At 46.8% G+C, this 22,301-nt stretch overlaps 1 protein-coding gene across 1 annotated transcript in view; it reads left to right on the top strand.

Moving 5' to 3' along the window:
- The first annotated feature begins 14,734 nt into the window (after positions 1 to 14,734).
- SGMS1 (sphingomyelin synthase 1) overlaps positions 14,735 to 22,301 on the top strand; it is a 95,672-nt gene continuing 88,105 nt past the window's right edge. Inside the window, exon 1 of the mRNA XM_067299653.1 lies at positions 14,735 to 14,810. The gene's annotated coding sequence lies outside the window, so the exon portion shown is untranslated. The remainder of the gene's footprint in view (positions 14,811 to 22,301) is intronic.

The following is a 22,301-nucleotide window of genomic DNA, read 5'->3' on the forward strand; positions in this document are numbered from 1 at the left end:
GTGACTCAGCTGAGAGGGAGAATCACAGGTAGGGTAGGCTGACTTAGACCCTCGCAGGAATGCCTGGTCAGGCACAGATCTTCCCAAATCAGGAGTGTGGCACAAGGATGGGGCCTGAAGGACAAGTGACAGTAAATAGACTGATTAATCTCGAGATGTCTTTGGTATCTTCAATGGCAAAAAGTGGCTCTGAGCCATGGAGGATGTTGGCCAGTGTGGCATGAGAGCTGCCTCCTCAGAGCACAGCTCGTGTCTCTGGCAGAGGAGGATACAGAAACTGGCTCAGATGACTTCTGAGAAAGGTTTCAAGAGGCAGCAAAAGAAAAGAAAATGCACATCAAGCACTTAGGGAGGCTTCCTACCAAAGGCAAGGAAAAGATGCAGTTTTATTTGTACATTGTTTTGAAGGAAATGTTTGCAACGGTGAACTCTGACTCTGAATTACAGCACTATTTTCTGCTACACCTCTTGCAGAACAGCCCCTAAACATGAAGATAATAAAGCTATTGACATCTCAAAATCAGTGAGGTTCAAAATCAGCTAGAGAAGTGCCTTTATAAGGAAAAGAAACAAGCTTTTAAGTTGACATTGAGCCACCAATTGACATTAAGTCGACCATGTGACATTAAGTTGTTGAGCCGCCACTAAGCCATACAATGTTTTCCAACAGGAGAAGAAGTGTCTTTTGCTTTGTTTCCTGCTACCAAGCTGGTCGGGGCCTGAAGCACCCAACCCACAAGGAGATGAGAGGGAGCTGGGCCTGTCAGGTCTGGAAATAGGCCAGGTGGGTCCGTGAGCAGCCCCTGACTGTGGGACGGGCAGGGACAGAGGGGATGCACCTGGAAGGGGAGCAGCCCTGGGACAGGTCACCAGGGAGGTGGGGGATCTCCATGCTGGGGCATTTCGGGGCTCAGCTGGGCGAAGCCACAGCCACCCTGACCTAGTGCTGGTGACTCCTGTGAGCGGGAGGTGGAGTAGGGACCTCTCAAGGCTGCGGTGATGCTGTGATGCTATGAAAGAGACTGTTACACACATGGCTCTGGTCCAAATTTTAAATAGTCTAGAACGAACTGTGTGCCATCCTTGGATATTCTGCATGAATGTAAGTAATGCCGCTGCGACTGCAGCACATGGCCTGTCGCAATGCAACTTCACAAAAGACAAACAAGTTCACTCCAAACAGTCATCCTGTTTTTGCAAGTGCTATATCAAAAATACTCTGCGGTGACAGCTTTTCTACCAGAACTTACTGCAAATTTAAGTTCACGACATTTTTGGTTTGGGATGGGAGAAGGCTAGTGGGGACAGCAGTGTTCCTGGTCTCAGGTACAGCCCTGCGGCTGTTGCTTCCCTCCCTCGCCCTTGCAGCTGGTTGCTGTTGCACTACTAGGTGTCACTATTTCTACAGCTCAGTAAAGGAAGGAGTGCGTGAGCACGGCCCACAGCCATGCAAAGGCAGCTACGTTAGCCTGAGCTGTCCTGGAGACTCGCTGGGTTAATAGAAAGCAGTTCCCAGCTGTGTATTACGTTAGTGCCTTCTTGTAATTGCTCAAAGAGAATTTTAATAGCAGGGCCAAGTCCTCCTATTTCCTCACGTTGGTGTCACAAGTACTCTTTGATGGTCAGCACGGCAAGAGTTTTGTTTTAAATGCAAAATGAGCGCGAACACTCCCGGTTCTGAGGATATTGTCTTATAGTGCTCTGTGCTTTTACCATGCTGGACACAGAAGAAGGAAGCGTGAGGGAATAACGTCGACTGTAGCTGCTCCGTCAGCACCATCACCCGTGTGGCTGGCGAGCGTGCATGCACTGCTGTCCAGAGCTCATTGGCATCAAGCCCTCCCAAAGTCACTCGGAAAGAGCAATCCGCACCACTCACGAGCTCTGTGCCAGCAGCATTCAGCATATTTATCCCGCAGGGGGTTTTATCGCATTAACTGTGCATTTTCACCCAGGGCTTTAGCCTCTGCCCTCTTAGTCCCATATGCAATTAAAAGGAGTTTGCTCAATCAGCACATCTGCATTGCTGTAATTTTCTCTTTAAAAGTAACAGCACAAAGACAGCATTTGGGTTTATGCCACAAGCAGTCGATTCCTACCCAAAAGAGCATATTGCTGCCAGACAAGGAGACTTCAGCTGGTTACCAGTGCAGAGGCAGCAGCACAGGAAGGACATGCCCAGACCTGGTACTGCCACTGGTCCTTAGCCTGGGCTCAGCGCTGTCCTTGTACCACTTCCAGGTCTGCAGCCAGGTCCATGCAGCCGGGACTCTCCATGCCGTGCTCCAGCAAGTGGTACAGACATACCTATGGACTAAAACCAGAAAGCTGACTTTTTTTTAAGCTTCCTAGCTAGTAGCTTATTCCCCTACTGCAATGATTGCTAATTTTCTTGCATAAGGTATTTTTACACACAGAATAGGCTTGGTCTTGCAAACTGACCTTAGTGAAGGTCAGGAGGCAAAACCACCTTTTCTCTTTTGACTAAGTGAGAAGAAAAAGTGCACAACAAACCAGAGGCAGGATTTGGCTCGCTGGTGTTTTTGCATATAGTCGTTAGCAGGTCTTATGTGAAGACAAATGCTCTTTAATCAGCATCTTTTACTTTATTGCAATTAACTCTGTTATGCTAATATGGTCTTACTGATTAAAGACCCTAAGCTTCCCTCTAATAGTCCTGAATTACTGCTAGGATAATGAGATTTCCATTTCTAAATGTCTTGTGTGTTCCACCCAAATCACATCTGTATTCATGTACATATCGAATATGAATTATTCTCACAAAATTTACATCAAACATCCTTCCTACTTCAAAAATACCATGCCACACTTTGTTAAAAATAGCTTTCCCATGTTTTAACACTCAGCTTAATATTATTTTTATTAGCACTGTGTTATTACTGCTGTTTATTTAAACAGGCGTTGAAGGACGTTCTCAACTTTTTCTATACAAGGTTGGACTCTAAGTCGTGCGGGACAGTGGGTGAAGCAGGATGAGCCATTCACTGGCTCTTATTCATTGTGAATAAAGGTGAATTGGGTGGAGGTTATGGATAACCACGTCTTTCAATGCATTTGTTCCCTCAGCAGTATTCAGAATATGTGCGCAGGATCTATACGCCCATTAATTCTCACGTAAGTCCTGTTTTGATAGAGATCTGCTGGCCCTTTGGCGCGGGAGCAGAGGAGTGGCATGCCCAGCTGTTCTCGTAGTAGTTGTTCATCCACACAACCTTGGTTTTCCCCGCTATGAAATTACCCAGCTGTCTTTAAGCAAATGGCAATCCCCGATGTATGAGAAAAGTCCGTTTCAGACAAGCCATCACAAATGCAGGCCTCGTCCCATTTTTCCAGCCAGGTGTGCAACTGCTTACAGATACAGTTCAGCCCAGTCCATACTGTCCTGCCTTTGCTTTTGGTGGATCACCCTTGGGAGAAAGATAGGGATGCAATTTCCGTCTTGTCTAGTAGTTATCTTTGGCCCTCAGAAAGGCATGGTCCAAGGAACAGGCCGGTTACTGGGATCCAGGAGATAACAGTCCTATGAGTCTCATCTTCTCCTCTCCTCCTTGCCTTTATAAAGGGAAGAAACCAGCAGGAGAAATCTTATTTTCTTTACAGAATGAATATGGCATCTGTACATTATGAATAGCAGAGGCTATGCTGTAAAACGCTAGAAAAAATCCTAATTTGGCATTTTAAAATGATGGGGTTTGGCCAATGGAAAAAGACTACTGCTCTGTGATTTGTGGTGTCTAATACACCAAGGAGGCAAATGCTGTAGGTCTGAGATATCGCATCTGGTGACACAGAAGCCCTGAAATCAAATTGCTGCTGCAGAGTAATTCTCCTAGATGGTGACTGCAGAGAGACTCGAATGTGTCATGACAGCAATGTCACCGCAAAGTGAGTGCAGCAAAGAAAATGTTTGCCATGAGGTCTGACAGCAAAGTACCTGCACTTTTAGTAGCATTTGTTACAGCCGTGTGACAGCCCATTGCTCCTCATCCGTTCCCCAGCAAACGGTGCCAAGCTGCACGCTGGCCTTCCGGAGACGGAGGTGGGCAGCCCATTTATCATGAAGCATTTAAGGCACTCGCAGCTTATTTTAGGACCGGGTTTACCTGTTGACCTGAAATTTGGATGCTCTGTCATGATGCCATCTCCATGATCTACATTTTTATCCAGGCTTGGCAAACTTTATTGCAGCCTCTCGCTTTGCTGGCTCTCGGGTTACCTGGGTGTCACAGCACCGCTCCTTTCGCTCCAGACACCTTTCAGGAGCAAACACTTGCTTTGGCTGGCTTGAGAGGCTTCAGATATAACTTTGTTCCTGCTGTCTTGTTCTGAATCAAGAGAAAAAATCTTGCTCACTATGATTTATGCTATATTAAATGTTAAAAAGATAGTGGCCGTTATTAATGAAATTGGAGTCTTTCCTATCTGTAAGTTACCATAAAATTGGATCTGAGCTAATGTAATTTCAAGGAAATGTCATACATTGAGATCTTAGAGACCAGCAAGGGGCCAAACATGATATGTATCCTCTTTTACGGTCGTCACAATGTTAGTCCAATTTGCAGAACAAACACATTCAACCTTCAGCCCTTGAGCCGCGACCCGTGAATAATATCGATAATAGGATTGACACATCTGACCTGCGCTCTGGGACAAAACTCCCATTGAATTCCCTGGGAGCTGCCTTGGTTCCTGCATTCTTCCAGCAAAACATCAGCCCTGTCAAGTCCTCCCGAGGCTCGGGGTTGGGGGAGGTCTGAGCCGCAATGATATTTGAACCGATCTAGCAAACAAATTTGCTTTTCTTGGTTGCCTTTTCTTTATTTAGCAGAGGCACAAGAAACACTTTTTACAGTGATAAATTTTGTGGCTGCCTCAAAAGGGATTAGGAACTCTGCCATGCTTGGCAATAGCTAGTGGTTTGAGATGTGTCTGAGTTTTATATGGTTTATATGATTTTCTGGTCCTCTTGAAGCAATGTATATTACCCACACTTGAATTTTGGTTGTAAATCTTCAAGTTGCCAAAATATGCCATTAAAATGAGAACCTAAACATCAGCTGTTCCCCTCGCGTCCTCATTTCTCCCATACATAACAGCAGTGTCAGGTTATTGTGTCTGGAGGTTTTTACAGTAAAGACTGTATTTGCAATCAGACTGGAATAAAGTTTGGTGCTTGTCCAAAGTGTCCTCATGTAGATAACCTGGTGTCCTATAGATGCTGATGCATGGATGTTCTTACTGTTATTAGAGCGGCATTCAGCAGGAACAGGAATTATCTGTTCAAATGCAGATATTTTTCCTCCCTTAGACTGGCTTCAAAGGCAAGTGCTGCCCCTACAGGGAAGACTGAGAAAATCCGGTTTGAGAAAGAAACTTCTGCCTTCTTTGAGTGCTAGAAACATGAGAAGACACAATCCCAAAGTCATTTTGAAATGGGAATTCCAAAAATTATATGAAGCGAGAAATAAATACAGAGTGAAACCAGAAAAAGCCTCCGGGATCTGATCCTGTAAATGAACAGCAACAAGACCTGTCATTATGAGACTGCAAAACATCTGGGCAGAGCAAAAAATAACACAGCAGCTTGACTAGGAAGGAATAAAGGAAGATAATTTTTGTGCACAGGAAGGAGGAAAACAAGCAATGGGCCTTGCATTACTTTTTAGTTACAAAAACCCAGGCAGAAGAAGTCACAACTTCCCCTGCGTAGCCAAAAGGGAGGCGAGGTGGGTGTGCGAAGGGTCTGGGTGCTGCGGAGGGAGCCCCCACAGTGCTTCAAGTTGAGAACAGGGATGATGCCTCCAGATCGTCTTCTTAGCTGATGGCTAAGATAGCCGGCCTTGAGGGTATGTGTGGAGCTGAAATGATATGGCGTAGTGTGCTCAGAAGGAGCTATTCCTTGTACGTGCATCCTGGGACTAGGAACTTAATGAATATGGTGGGATGAAGCAGAGACTTCATGGCTTGTGCATCCTCAAACCCTGAGCACTAGCACTTTGCAAACTGCTGAAGCACGGTCACGATTAGCGTTCCTTTAAAGTAACTGTTACACCGCTCTGGTTGAAGAAATCTCTAGCTCCTCGTGTCTCCTGCCATGCTGCAAATTCAGCCTTAAGCACGGCATAGAGGCTTCCTCCTGTCCTCCTAAGAGCTTGGCACGCTGCTCCGAGAATAAACCTGCCGGCAAAATGATTATTAGTAATATCTGCAGGGTAGTTTTGTGCTCTGTTGAAAGCCGGGAGAGAAATTGCCGAGACTGCCCTCACGACTCACTGAGTCATCGCAGAGATGTAACTGTGCAGCTTTGCCCCTGAAATTCCACCTTTATCGTTTTTTCCGTCTGATCCAGATTGGGTTTTGTGAACTATATGATCTCCGTGGAGCGTCAGCATTTGTGCGTGCAAACCAGAAGCCTGCCTGAGCTATTAGATGTGACCAGTACTTGCATATCCTGTGGAGCAGAGGAAAAGCATTTTGATTTTTGTACTCAACCGGGAAACCGCTTGGGCACTTAGAGTAACATTTTCTTCTTTTTACTCCTATCTGAAGCCTGACTGAGGTCATTTAGTTTTAACCATTCTGAAATTAGTATCTGTTAAGCTGATATAAAGCCGCACGCTGGCAGGACCTGCCTGAGCACGCAGCCACCGTCCGCAGGGAGGAGGACAGGGCAGAGTGGGTCGGCTCTGCCCCAGGCTCAGCTGAGGCGGGCGAGTGCATGAGCTTATGGAAAAACATGATTTGCCCTTTTTGGGATGATGACAGGGTTTTACAAGGAAAGGGACTTTTTCGAATTGGTTTGCCCTGCGCCATGCAACACAGCAATGTTTTAAATCCACCTTTACATTCGTTTATAGCTTTGACCCACTGGTGTTAGGGGTCCCTGTAAAAATGCTGTTTGAATGAGCAATGCTGGCACCGCTGGAAGAATAAAAGGCTCCAGCATGTGAAGTGCAGCCTCTGTAAGAGTTTCAAAGAAAATCAGATCAAAACTCCTACCATAGCCAGCAAGAGCATAAAGATAACTGGCCCTGTAGAGCCCCCATCGTAACGACGCTGTTCCTAAAAGCTTGGGAGCCTCCGTCCTCAGGAAACACAACCGCTGCCTGAGGATGAAACGTCTTTCCCTAACAAGAGCAGCAAACCCACTTAGCAATGATGGAAGTAACAACCTAAAAAAAGGAGAATAACCTCCCTTGGTCGTCTTGTGCTGCAGAGTGGCGGTCCCAACCCCCTGCGGTCTCGGGATGCAGCTCCAAGCGGATGGATGGATGGATGGAGGGTACGGAAAATGTTTTGTACAGATCGACTGAAGAGAAGATACAGTAGTGCCCTTGAGCTCTCGTACTTGCCTGCTCCCTAAGCCTGAGGACACGTCTGATTCCCAAGATCCCGGGGACAGCAGTGGCTCCAGGTCTGGTCCAGCCTGGATACTCCACTTGCAAAGGAACAGGTAATATTAAATACAACATTCAAAACAAACAGCAGAATAGGTTTGCTACCTTCTCCCCTGCTGAAGCCAAAACCTATTTTTACATCAGCCATTGATCTGAGCTGGGCTTAAAGTGAATAAAGCACCACTGGGAGTTATTTAGGGCTTTTTTTTTTGGTATTGGAGATAATTGTGATGACTCTTATGTCTTGGCTGGCCTCACCAGGGAGCAGAGTGATGGAGTATGTGGGTTTGTCGGTGGAAGTGTGGCAACTTCATGCTGACGCTTGATTTTCCATGTGCAGGGTCGAGTAGGGGGTCTTCCCAGGTGTGCCTTACATTTCAAATTTTGAAGCATTTTCCCCCAAAGACGCATGCTGTTTTTAATTAGTAGCAATCATCCACTGAAGCCAGATTAATTAAAAAAATGAGTTTGTATATTTTTTCTAATGATCTGAAACAAGCAGGGGGAAAAGTCTGTAATCTTCCACTTATAATGCTGTTTGTCTGTAACAGATCACTGGATAATACCACTGCTGATCTGAGATAATGACACCAGCTCACCATTAATCATTCGATAGAATGACAAAATCGCTGAATTGGAATCTATCGCATCCTTTGGAAACACATATTTTGCTGTGCTTTAGCATTTTTACGGCAGTAAGAGCTCGCGACTATTCTGCAGCATCTTATAACCGTGGCATGTGAATGCAACGTGCCCTTTGTTTGACGACATTAATGGTGTATTTAATTCCTGTTTGTCGCTCTGCCGCTGCTACTGTTGCCTTTAATAACGTTTCCCACATCAGGGGACGTGGAGTACCCTGTGGGATCGTGCTACCTGCTGTACAAATTCAGAGCAACGACCATGCCTGCCGCTTACGTTTCTAAGGACTTTTAAATCGTCACAGTCCGTGCAACCCTGTCTAACCTGATGGTTCGCCTGAAGTTACTAATAAATGATGTCATACGACATCAAGTGATATCAAAATGATACTGTGAAGTCTCTGAGTAAATGAGTCGTTTAATGGCAGATGATGCAATGTATAAAGTCATTAAATAAATGGTGCAACCTAAGTAAATGATGCAACCTGATATCAAGTGACATCATAAATAAAGTCAGTGAGTAAATAATGTCATATGGTATCAAATGATGTCGTAAATGATGACACCGGGTAAATGGTCCTTGTAATACTCAAAAATGTACCTATGGTGAATTTTGTGGGGTGAAAACAGTGCAATTCCTAGGGCCACTTGTATGAACTGAGCTTTTAAGTTTAGCAAATTCAAACAGTGTCATCAATTAAACGAACACTCTCTTGGCACAGCGGTGTCACCCGGGAGGCAGAAAATAACCACAGCATGGGTAGAGGCCGAGCTGGCCCTGGGGGGCCCCTCGGTGCTTTGCTTTGCCCTGCCAAAAAGCCTTTGCTTCGCTGCTCTGCGCCTCCATGGGAGGGATCTGCTGGCTTGCAGGGCTCGCTGGCGCTCTGCTGTCCTCTGTGTGCAGCTCATGCTCTTGGAAGTATACAACCCCCCACACCATTTTTACATTTGAGATTAAAAAAAAATAATAATAATTTTTAAAACTTCCTGGAGGACAACTTGGTTCCCCCAGGATTTTTCTGCTTCTGCTGCTTGTTCCCTACTGGCAATCTTCATCTGCTCTTTGTGTCGCTGGCGTTCACGATGACCCATGTTGTGACACCAGAGCTGGTGACAACTCAGACATCAATGTTGCCATGCCCAGGGGGGGCCTATGACCCAGAGGTATATCAAATCCCTGTATGGGTATAGACGAAAGCAGACCTGTCTTTGAATTATCCCTACATGTGACCCCATTTCTTTCCTCTTGCACACGCATACCTGGCAGGCATTTGAAAATAAGCTTCTGAAAGCGCGACAAACAGAAGAAAAGTTTTCCTTAGGATTTTATTCGATATGTTTTATCTAAGTAAAACATTATTTAGAATTTCAAACAAATGAACTCTTTCAAAATTGATAACCCACTTAGCATGCTGAAGCTCTCCTCTTGAGGGAGACTGTGAGCTCCTGTCACCGCTGGAAAGTGCAAATATTCAGATCTCTCCTGTTTTACGGTCTCTCAGGTGGATGGTCACCCGATGTCCATGAGTACACAGCGCTAATAATACCTGCATGGAACAATGCCTCCAACCTTTAATTATGGTTTAAATAGCTTTGCTGCTTCTCTCTTATCATCACTTAATGAATCAACACCTATTCCTACAATCCCAAATGGAGACTCGGAGCTAACACACACATCATCTGCCTCCTGGCACATGGAGACTGAGACCTGGGGCCAGCGCGGAGTTCAAAATGCAGGCAGGAGAGTGGCGAGTGAAGCAGGAGGTCATCTCCTTCTGCTCACACGAGTGGGCAAGAACATCTCCAGTCCTCAGAGAGCCCCCCCTGAAATGATGTTCCTTGGTGCACAGTCTGCTGTCAGTGCAATCTCTCAGCTTCTTTCTTGTTCTTGGTGCTTTGGGAATGGTTATAGCCCTTGCAGGACAGGTTGCTTTCAGAAACGAAAGGATCAGCAGGATTAAGACCAGGCAGCAGCCTGGGATAGCTATTTCTAAGCCTCTCAGATGGCGCTTTGTAACTCCCAATAGAGAGGTCAGGCTCCCCGGGAATCAATTTGCACAGCCCTCAGGTTCATATTATTTGCTGGAAAATGTCCATGCCAGGGGAACAGCCCCAGAAAGGGGGAGGTTATTATATGATTACCCTTGGGGGAAGTATCGGTTACAACATTAATCCTATTACATCATTAGTAGGAGAGGGTCAAAAGAAATGGTAGTCAACTAGAAAACAGTGTCCTGCCGAAAAGCAGAAACCCCAGATAAGAACATACATGGCTTGATAGCATCACAGTGGCACAATAGGAGCAAATAAAAAGACACATTGCAGTGGGGATTATGAAGTCCTCCATAGGCTCAACTATCACAAGGAGGACACACCAGCACTCCCAACATGTCTTATCATCTCTGGTGGCCAGGTGGGTACGTGGTGTTTTGAGTGATGGCATGCCTTGGCATTACTTCCAACAGGTCACCTCTGCCTTTGCTCTGAATCTTCTGTATTTTCCAAAGCAGGCAGGAACACTTCACAGTTTCTGAAGGACAGATAAGAGCATCCTTTTTTAATATAGAAGATTAGTAGGCTTCATCTGTGCTAACTGTAGCCCTCAAAGAGACTCTGGGAAAGGAAGCCCGCATGGCTGGGAGGAACCAGCAGCTGTCTGACGTGAGCCCATTCCCAAAGGATGCAACTGAGAGACAGTCCTGAGCACATAAAGCCACCGGGACCCCTTTGCATCCACAACCACCTTCTCTGGATAGCGACCATATTGATCAGCCTCTGAAATGGCTGAAATTAGTTTTCTCTCTGCAACATCCCATGAAACCACTGCTTTTGTATGTATTGAAGGAGAAGCACATGTACCAAGGACTAGGGGAAAACAAAGCATCCCCATCTAGAAGCAAACTGACGGAGAAGAGGGCCTTGATTTAACATGTGCCTGAGAATGGGGCTCTCCTTCACCAACAGTGCTGCAGCTTTTGTGTGAGCTCCTTTGTGAGCCTTGTTTTCAGATGACACACTGTACTCCAAGGTAAGTGTGCAAGAGAGACTAGGCATGACTTTTTCCTGGGCTCACAGGGGAACTTAGCAGCAGAAATCCAGACAGCAGGAGAGCTGAAACACAGTGGCAAATGGTAATACAGTGGTGGAGAAGACAGCTAATTGCATCCTGACGTCGCGTGGCAAAGCCCAGGCTAGACTGTGAATGGGGATGGTGAACAGACCCGTTCTCCTTTCCCTCACCCCTTGAGCTAGAGCTGCAGGCAGAGCAGTGAGCCCAGAAAATGCCGTTGTCACCTTTGAGATGACTGTGGCAGAAAACTCTTCCTAGCCCGATCACACTCATGCAAGCCAACTCTGCAAAGCCTCAGTAAGAATCAGATTTTAAGCCTGGTCAACCTGGGGGAAAACAAAACAAAACAAAAAAAACAGAACTGAGCAGACTGTATTAAATCTACTTTGAAAAAATCCCTTCTTTGGGATGACACTGGTCAACTCATATAAGCAGTAGACACGCGGGTTGTCTTCAGTGACAAAAGCCAAGACAGAGCTACTGTATTAAAAGCATGGAGACCTGGGCTTTGGCAGGTCACATCACCTCTGAGGACGAGCAAGGGAATATGGTGTGCCCTTCTCCTGACCAAAAGACACCAGGAAGCCTGGCTGGGAGACGGTCTGGTGTTACACTAATGAACACTAGACTAACGTTTCCCTAAATCCTACGCCACAAAGGGAAGGTCCTCCCAGAAGACCAAGCAAGCGTGCTGGGGTGGGGATGGAGGAAAGCTGCTGCTAACAGACAGATGGAGAAGGACGCGTGTGGGCAGCACTGCAGGCAGGAGGGAGCAGGCGCACAGCCGGGCATCTGAGCAGGCAGACTTCTCCAGAGACAAAAGAAGTACTTGCATTTCTCTCCCTGATTGACCATGATGACATCCAGGAGATGCCAAACGAAGTGATGAAATAATGGCCAATATAATGCTCAGACTCTATTTTCCTACTCGGTTGAAAAAGATACAGTTATAACTAGCCCATGAGTGGGGAGGCACAGATAACAGGGTAGAAAACAGCTCTTGCACAAAATGACCGCTGTAGCTACTGGGTTGTAAATTGTTTGCCTGGGAGAAAAGTCAAATGAAGTCTCATGCTGAAGGATCCTGAGCTCTCGGAGGAGCACTGGATTTCCCCAGCTCCTCCCTTTCCCCAGCGACCTTCTTTTAGTCATCCTCTTCCATCTGCGTTTCCCTTCCTAACCGCTGGATGGTTTGCACAGGGTGAAGGCGATTGCCTGGATCTTGAGGTTGAACAATAATCATTCGCTGTTAATCAGCAATGATGAAAAGGTTTAGAAAGCTTCAGGTCATGGCAGAGCTCAAAGTTATTTTTTCACACAGGCTGTAAATGTGAGTTTTCCCTCTGAACAGTTAAACTATATTGTAAGAAACTGCAATATTTGGCATTTCTTTACAGAGGAACAGGACACCAGGCGGAGAGAAGCTCAATGTGGAAAAGCTGGAAGAGAGGGAAAAAGCTTTTTCACCTGCCTGAGAACATAAAGCAGTATTTATCCACACTTTATTTTGATTTCATGTGGACAATGTCTGCAAATCCCTCATGAACTGGGATAAGGTATCGATTTTTTTTAGACTTTTATACGTTCCCTTGCCAAGATCAGCGAAAAATGCCTCTTGCTTGATGCTAATGTAACATGCTGGCACATCCAGTACCTCCCTGGCGTTTTCATCCTCCTACTGACTGGGAGAGGGGTAGAAGAATGTGATGCTGCTCCACTATCTATGCAATCTATTGGCCAACTTAACCACCTTTGACAGATAACAAATGCCTGAAGTACAGGAAAAGTAATCACAACTTGCAGATCTTCTGCATGAACATGCTGGGGAGCAAATCTGCAAGAAACTGGGTTTTACTCATTTTAGTGTTCTGTTTGCCTCTTTGGTCACTGCAAAATGGTTTTGATCTATCTTTTGTGCAGGAAAAAAAACACCCAAACCCTTCTTTGTCCTATTAGCAAGGAGCAATTTTTGAAGTACAAGATTTGAAATGGGGTGTGAAGTACTAGAGTTCATTAAACTATTTTTTTTTCTACCTGTTTTGGACTAGTTGACCTCCAGATGTCCCATCCAACCTAAAATATTCTGTGATTTTCTTTTACCTAAGATTTTTCTAGTAGCAGCTGACTTCTCACATCTTCCAAAGATCTTGTTATAATGAAAAAGGTGAGTGGAAGCCAACTGCCTAGGAACAGCCCCATGAGAGTGGAATAAAAGCGGGCTGCAGAGTTGGCTCCAATACCAAAGTGTCTGGTCTTGTAAGTGGCAAGAGGAGGAAGCTAGTGATGTGTCCTGTTCCCTGGTATCTGGATTGCATTTTCCCTGCTATAAGGCAAGATTTCCCATGCGGTGTGTTGCAGATCAGCATCACCTTCAAAAGAATGAACAAGTCCAGTCTGGTTAAGCTCTGTTGCAATTTCAGCAGGATTTACTAGTAAGGTGCCTGGCACATCCCAGTATGAGAATTTCTTTTCCCTCAACTGCCTGGAATAAATTATTTATGTTGATGTCTGGTGCTTTTTTTTTTTTGGCTACTTACTCTCAAAAAAGCTTCAAGATAGCTCAATAATTTTAAGAAAAATATTGTGCTTTGCCATGTTAAAAAAATGGATGCTGTGAGAAAAAGCCTCTCCATTGTGTAGAGCAAGGCAGGAGGGGTGTCTGCAATCCTGATGTCTCCATGTGGCCAGGTGCCCCTCACCCAGGGGTCTTATCTCAGCCACCTGCCCCTTGCCCAGGGGTGTCACCCCCCACCCAGTGTCATCCTCTCACCCAAGTGCCACCCCTTGCCTAGGTGGGTGTCAGGCCCACATGTCACCCCTCACCCAGGGGTGTCTCCTTGCCAACCAGGAGCCACTGCTTGCCCAGGTGTGTGTCATCCCCACCTCCAAGTGCCACCCCTTGCCCAGGTGTCCTACCCCCCACCCAAGTGATACCGCCATAGTGTCACCCCATGCCCAGGGGTGTCACCCCCCCAACCAAGTGCCACCCCATCACCCAGCTGTCCCAGCTCCTACCCAAGTGTCACCTCCATGCAAGCGTCACTCTTGTCCAGGGATGTCACCTTCCACCCAGCTGTGTCACCAAGTGCAACCCCTTGCCCAGACGTGTCACCCCCCCACCCAAATGTCACCCCTCACCCAGGTGTCCCACCCCCCACCCAAGTGTTACTGCCGTACAAGTGCCACCCCTTGCCCAGGGGTGTCCCCCCACACACACCAAGTGCCACCCCTCACCCAGGTGTGTCACCCCTTGCCCAGGGCTGTCACCTCCGCAACCAAGTGCCACCCCTCACCCAGGTGCGCCACCCCGTGCCCACGGATGCCACCTCCCCGACCAGGTGCCACCCCTCGCCCAGGTGTCCCAGCTCCTACCCGCCAGTGCCACCCCTCGCCCACAGCTCCCCCCCGCGGCCCCGGCGCGGCCCGCGGCGCGCAGAAGATGGCCGCGCAGGATGACACGGCGGTCACGTGGGCGCGCGGTGCCCTCCGCCCCGCTCCGCTCCGCTCCGCTCCGCGCCCCGCCCGCCGCCGCCGCCGCCGCCGCCGCACGGGACACGGGGCCGCCGCTGCCGCCGCCACCGCTGCCGCCGCCGCCGCCGCCGCCGCCCAGGGGGATCCGCCCGGCAGGCGGCCGCGCCGACCCGCCGCGGGCCTCCGCGCAGCGCAGCGCAGCGCAGCCCGGTGAGCAGCGAGCCCCCGCCGCCGCCTCAGCGCAGGGCCGGGCGGCGGGGCCGGGGCGCAGGCCCGGGGGGCTGGGCGGCGTGACGGGGCGGCGGGCTGACATGTCGCGGCGGAGCCTGCGGGTCCCGTCCCCCAGCGCGGCCGCGGTGCCCTCAGCCCCCGGCGGGGGACCGGTGCCCTCAGCCGCGGGTGGGGGGGGGGGATCCGGCGGGACCGGTGCCGTCAGCGCCGGGGGCCCCTTCCCCTCGGGGACCGAGGCCCTGGAGGGTCCGGTCCCCTCAGCTGCCGGCAGGGCCGGGGGCCTTCTCGGCCCCCATGGAGCTCTGGGGGGGGGTCCGCTCCCGTGCTCCCTGCGAGGGATTTGGGGGGGATCCACTCCCGTGCTCCCTGTGAGGGATTTTGGGGGGGATCCGCTCCCCTCCTCCCTGCAAGGGATTTGGGGGGGGAATCCGCTCCCGTCCTCCCTGCGAGGGATTTGGGGGGCCAAGTCCCATCCTCCCTGTGAGGGATTTGGGGGGGATCCGCTCCTGTCCTCCCTGTGAGGGATTTGGGGGGGGATCCGCTCCCGTCCTCCCTGCGAGGGATTTGGGGGGCCAAGTCCCGTCCTCCCTGTGAGGGATTTGGGGGGGATCTGCTCCCCTCCTCACTGCAAGGGATTTGGGGGGGGATCTGCTCCCCTCTTCCCTGTGAGGGATTTGGGGGGGATCCGCACCCCTCCTCCCTGCAAGGTATTTGGGTCACCGCCGGCCCGGGGCCCCCTTTCCCTCAGGGACTGTGGCCTTGGGGGGGTCCTGTCCCCTCAGTCCTGGGGGGGTCTGGTCCCCCCAACCCAGGGACCCCTTCTGCTCAGCCTGGCCATGGCCCTGCGGGGTCGGGGTCCCTCAGCTGCAGCAGAGCCTGGGGGCTCCCATCCCCTCAGTTCTGGGGGCTCCAGGGGGGCCAGTCAGGGGTGGCTTGCTGGGAGAGTCGCCCTTCACGAAATTATGGTCCAGACGACCACAACGGCCGTCCACCCGCAGCCCCGTGCCTACCAGGGACGGTGGGGGTGACTGTAGAAAACACGTGGCAGGACCTGCATCTGCAGATGTCCTTTCTCCTCTGCTGTCCCTCCTCTGCCGTAAAACAGGTTGATCTCTCTTTTACGCAAAGCTCTAGGTGTCCACTGCGCCTTACCGTGCACGCACGTGAGCGGGAAGGAGATCCCTCTTGTAGAAAACGCGCGTCGAAGTAGGTCGGACCCGGCGTTACCAGCCCCTCTGCATCGCGCCTAAGGGCGCTTCCCCGTCTGTGAAGGGTGTCCTGGGTGAAGGGATGAGCAGGTAAAACTTGGCTGCAGTGCTAGGCTTGGCGATGTTTTCCTGAACCGAACTGCAGCAAACTGTTTTTTTTTGTGTGTGTGTGTGTAGGGAAGACTCTACAGAGCTAGAGTCGCTCGTGGTACAGCGCTGAAGTGAGAGCTCTGGGAGAGCTGAGGTGATCTGGGTATCTTGCAAGGTCAAAACGGCGTAAGGTGGAAGCAGAGCTAGCACACGCGTCTGAGGCAGGAGAAATTGAGAGGAAAACAAAACAAAAGACTTCAAGATTTGGAGTGGTGGTGTCAAGGCTGTCTCAAAGCCGTGAATCTGAGGTTCACTGGGTGGTGACAGCCTAAATGCGTCAGGGACCGAGAGATTTAATGGCAGAACTAATGCTGAGAGGCCTTGCCTTCATCAGTACCTTGGCAGGTAAATACTCTCCTTGTTTACTTGTGAAATTGCTTGCTGATTGAAGGGCTGGATTGTTTGGATATATTTTTTGGGGTGTATAATGTATGTGGCTGTCTGATTACTACTGTGTGCCTGCTAGACGCCCTATTTTGATCTAGCTTTCTAATTTATTCAGTCTTGTGTGAAAACCTCATTAAAGAAGGCCTGGTGCCTTCAGGGGCTCTCACTGTAAGTAAGCGAGGCGAGGGTGGGAGGAAAAAGAAAAGACTATTATTTGTAAAAATGGAGCTCTGCCATATTGACATGGTGCCGATGAAGCTTGCAGACACTGATTCACGCAGTCTCCCTTAGCAGGGCGGGGAATGGGATGTCAATGTTTCAAACCCACTGAATGTCCTGTTGTCAAACGGACCGGTATCAGCATCAGCGTGTCGCCGCGTGACAACAGCTTTCATAGAGATTGCTTCAAAATCTGTTCGGCCACTTCGGTTCTGTGGGGATGAAAATGATTTGCGTTAGCCTTCTTGCCAGTTTGCAAACTAGTGTAAAATTCAGGCGTGACTCCTCATAATTCAAGCCCGTGGAAGCTCTACCATCGATCCGGCTGGGTTTGAGCTTGGCTATATTTGTTGGGGGAAGGTATTTTGGTTTGAAAGAGCGCATACTTTCTGTTTTATTTCGTTAGGCTTTTGGTGGGCATTGAAATTGCTTCAGCTTTGGGAGCTTGCTTAGAGTTTGCAATGAGAATGCCATCAGCCCTGTTTGGTTGCAGGTATAAGATAAATGCTAGTTTTAAAATAATGATAGAAAATTCCCTAAATCTAGAGAGATTGCATTGATTTTCTGGGTGCGTGTGTGTAGAACAGAATTAAATTCAGCTCAGATGTCTTTAAACTGTGTTTGTAACAAACTTTGGCTCCCAAATCATTTATCATGCTTCTTTCATCTTTCACATATCAACCTAGCAACAATATATCTCTATGCGTTTAATTATTTTTTTAAGGAAAACTTACAACACTTATAAATTAATAAATGGAAGTCCTCCAATAATTTTTAGGACTTGGAGGTACTAATGAATATTCTGACTACTCGGGATTAGTGGTATCTTCAAAAGGCAGTAACTTCTTAATAGCTCCTTCTGTATGACTGTTCTCCATGTATATCATTGTTTCTCTAAACACTCTGAAAACTTTAATAGATGCTGCTTTTAATTAAATAATTATTGAGTTCTCTTTAACTGAGCATTTTGAGGTTGACTGCATGCATTATTGGTGATAGCAACTTAAAAATTCTTTCAGTTTTCTGGTCACTACCATACTGTGTTGATGTTCAAGACCGGTTAATTGGTGTGCTAAATATGGGTGGCCTGGGACTTGCTCAGATTTAATAGCAATTTAAGTCTGGCCGTAAGGAACAGTCGCTGAATTAAGACTTTTTAATTGGGGCCGCTGTACATCGTGTAAAATGCTCAGACAGAAATAATCCAGAACCTTTTTCTCCAATGTGTCAGATAAGGCCTGTTTGGAGGTTAAAAAAAAAGAAAAATCTGTGTAAAATCATCTAAAAACTAATGAGGGTAGTTGCATGTGCTTGTGAACACTGGTTCTGTGGAATCTGGCATTAGATCCTTCTCTTTGAAAAGCGCTGTGTGGTTCCCAGAGACGCACGTTGTGCAGTAAGGATTTTCAAGGCTTCACAGCGGGGTAGTCCAAACTGTTCTTTGCTGAAATAGAGCAGAGCACCTGAATGCTATTTTAGTCATAATTCAAGTGTAATACATCAAAAACAACTGTATGTAGAGAAATGCTCTGAAGTAGAGGTGAGGCCCAAAATGAGCTCAAAAACCTGCGTTTCTGATTCGAGAGTTTGAGTCTCGTGACTGGGCCCGCCTGAAAGAAATGGCTTAACACTGAGCCTCATGTAAACCATGAGCGTTTTTCAAAAGATTTCGGTGTCGTTGTAGCTCTCTTACGCCCAGGAAACCAACTCACAGTTTGGGGCAGGTGGTCCTCCAAAGGCTGATGTTCTGCATGACTTTTGTGCTATCAGCTTGGAAACTAATGAACCCACGTACATTGAGAACATAAAGTTAATAATTATTAAGTCCTCTTCCTTCTTTTTCCCCACCCAAAGTCAGGGGGAAATGTAGAAGAGCCTTCAGAAAGCATGAAACCTACTGGCTTTTGGTGGAGCTTTCGTCCTAAGTCTGCTTTATGCTTTTGAAATGTATCGGAGACAGTGTTTGGTGCTGGTTATATGTGCTTGGCTTTTGTTGATAAAAAGAATATCCATGTTAATAAACTACTAAGTATAACTAGTTTCCCTATGCCACATATAGTTTGCTAAAATAAGTGAATATTTAAATGTTTTTAGAACACTAGTCCGTACCGTTTGTGGTTTTATCAAGCGTTAATGTAGTTGGGGAAGAAATTCGTGAAGGTACCACCCCAGTTTTGTTCTGATAGTTCTTGGCCAAGAGTATGTAAGATAAAAGAGAGTCTGATTTTAGGAATGTATTGCTTGGCTTTTGAAGAAATGCAGCTTTTTCTGTTAACTTAGTGTTTTTATTATTCGTTATTAGTGTTTTTTTACAGCTCACTCATCCAAGTCAATAGATTTCTGTCTTCAAAGGAAAACACTCGTAAGTCTTGAACGTGAAAGCGTTTTCACTCACGTTAGGTTTCACTCGTGCGAGTTTGCTTCGCTTTAAACAAAAAATTCTTCCACCGCTTAACCATGACCCGAAAGCTGTTTTCACTCTGGGACTTCCCAGGGTGGCGCGCCTTCTGCCTCTTTGATTTTTAATCTCTTTGCTTTCACAGAGCTCAACGCAAAGCGTATTGCCACTTGGAAAAAAAGTCTTAAAGGAATCCCCGAAAGGCTGAACTCGAGTAGCTTTGGGGTTTTTAAGATAGGAAACAGCTATGTGAAAACTGGCAGCTTTCTGACTGAATTGGATGAGGCGCAGGAGCGCGATTGGAAAGCGGGATAGCAGAATTCCTCAGGTGTGGTGGTTGGACTGGCTTATTTCAGTGCGATATGCAATATTTCATCATCGTCGGCCCCTGGGACGGGGCTTGTAAAATTTAGCGCTCCCGTGAATATCAGCCCGTGTTGGCCTCTTACCTCTGAGGAACAGCGGTGAATCGAGTAGTGTTGCCTAAGTCTTCACCAGGGAAGAGGCAGGAGAAAACAGAAGTATAAAATGGCAGGGGAGACTGCGATTCCTGCCCGAAGAGCTGGAACAACATTATCTGAGATATATTGCATGCAAAATCCAGCAGTCTGTAAGGAGAGCTCGCCAAATAAAGCAGCTGCTTTCCCTCTTTGCTCTCTTGTTACATGCGAATGTAGCTCTGCAGCGTACCTGAAGAGCTTCTGTGGCCTTAGCTTCAGAAAGGGTTTTCAATATCTGCCGTCTTCTCCTGGCTAGTGCATCCTACACCTTCAATTTCCTTGAGTGGAAAAGAGCGCAACATTTTGGAACGTCTTACTGTTTTCCTTGTTTGTCCATTAGCGTATTAGCTTAGTTCTGTGTGTGTTGAATACCATTAAATGTCATTTGCATAGTTAATGTTTGGAGTGCTGAGATTTGTACTAATTGAATTTAAAACCTTGTACGTGGCTTTATTAAAATGGCAGATTTAGGCGATTGAAATGCTTTAGTGGGAGAATGTGTAAGCATTTGCAAATTTGTTCTTGTAAGTGGATCTGCCACTCCATTTGTGGTAGGTTCAACGGGAGACCCTAAACAGACAGATCAGGTTTCGATGGGGCTTTGCTATCTCTTTTTTTATTACGATGTGGTGACAGCTGGCAAAATCCAGTATGTTGGAAGTGTTCATGCTTAACATCTGTTCAGGGTCATTGTTGACCCTGAAGTGACATTAAATGCTACTGTAAAAATGGTAAGTGGGGAATACAGAATACAGAGCCTTTCTTTTAGGTCAAAATAAATTTCTTCTCCTCCTGCAGCCATAATTCTGGGTACTAGCAGAGACAGGGTAACTGTTAGGGCTGTTAGTCCTTAAACTCTGTTGTGCTTTCTTAAATATTCTGTGGCTGGATCTGATTTATGTTTGTTTTATGATATAAGACCTTTTGCCTCGGTCTGATACCCGATGGTAGTTGTAGAGGACGGTCTGCGTAAAACTCTTGGGTTTAATACTTCATCTTTATTCTCAATTACAGCAAAAGAACCGAGGTTTAAACAGACATAGAAACAGACCTTACCACCTACAGGAGGCCCTACCACTGCGCTTTTCATAAGGTAGAGAGTTAAAAAATTACCTTTGACTGAAAAGAAGTCATAAAGATTGTGTTCACTGGGTTTTCCTAGTAGTATACATCTGTGCCTTTCTAGATAGCACAGTGTTTTTAAAAAGCTTGTCTTGAAATAATTCTGTAAAATCTCTTGATACCGCTCTTTGACCTTCTGCCACTGAGTTGGCATTTTCTATGTTCTTCTGGCATGAGTTCTCCTGCTACTTTCAAGTAAAAATCTACCACACATTGAAAAGTTTGACTCTGCAGTTGAGAACTGTGCCAAGCTATAAAAGCCTTATTTGTCCACAGAATGGATTTTTGCTTGCTAGGAAGGCTTGGATAGTGCTTCAATAACTGCTTAGGAATTGCTTTGAATCTACATACTAATGAAACAGCTCCATATAAATCGAGCTATCGTTTCTGTTCCGCTGTGAGGTCTGTAATTTGTCTTCATTGCGGCCTCTGCTCTTCCAGACAGAGTTTTATGTAGTCAAACTGGAAAACTTTGTCAGGAAAGTTAATTTAAAACTATTTGAAAGATTTAAAAATGACTTCTGTAATGAAAAAGACCTTGAAAGTGACTTGAGGGTGATTCTTGAGGGTGAAAGTAGGCAGGGCGACGCTGGGATAGATCATATGTCAGGGAGAAGAGAGTACGAAGAACTTTGAATAAAGCAGGAATGGGGAGAGAAGGGTGAATGCAAGCAAGTGAAGGCCCCTACTGAAATAGTTACTTGATGGAATACGTTGTTCTGTGTTTCCATCAATACTTCTGGGATGCCAGGATATAGGTTTGATGGAAATGTGATTTTATGCAGTTTCAGTCATGATAGGAGAAACTTGGATTTGCCAAAAGCAATACTTAGTAATGAGCTAGTTTTTCTTATCTTCATGAAACAGTGCAAAAGCCTTATTAGGTAGTGATGAGCAATTATCCACAAATTAAAAAAAAGTCAGATATTGACTTTGTTTTCATGAATTTCCTGTTTCAGTTTTTCTACCTTTCTGCCTGTAAATAGATAGTTTATCAAAGGACACTATTTTTTTTAATGAGGCCTAAATTGTATGTATCAAATGTGGATTACTTGTATTCTGATACTTTGTTCAGAATTTATTTGGGAACATTTGCAAGAGAATGAGTAGCTGAATTGAGAAGACACAGACCCATCTAGCCCTATATCTTTTCTCCACCTGTGGCCAAAAGCAGACATTAAGGGAGGGCCATAAAATAGAGCAAGTGTTTATGATTGCTTCCCAGCATTCAGCCAGTTTTCTTACCAGACACTTCTTGAACCAGCTCTGTCATCTTTGTATTCAGTAACTCTTGGTGGAGTCCTCTTCCGTAAACTTTTCCAGTTTACCCATGTAAATGTGTAGCATCTATAATGTCCTTGAGACGGAATCCCGGTTAAATGCACTTTTTGTGAGGGGTACTTAAGATTGCTACCTAGCATGAGATAACATACGAAATAGTCTGGGATAATCTGAAAAGATAAACAACCTACGACTGATTAATATT

This window comes from Apteryx mantelli, chromosome 7 (assembly GCF_036417845.1).
Source record: "Apteryx mantelli isolate bAptMan1 chromosome 7, bAptMan1.hap1, whole genome shotgun sequence".
Classification (NCBI taxonomy): Eukaryota; Metazoa; Chordata; class Aves; order Apterygiformes; family Apterygidae; genus Apteryx; species Apteryx mantelli.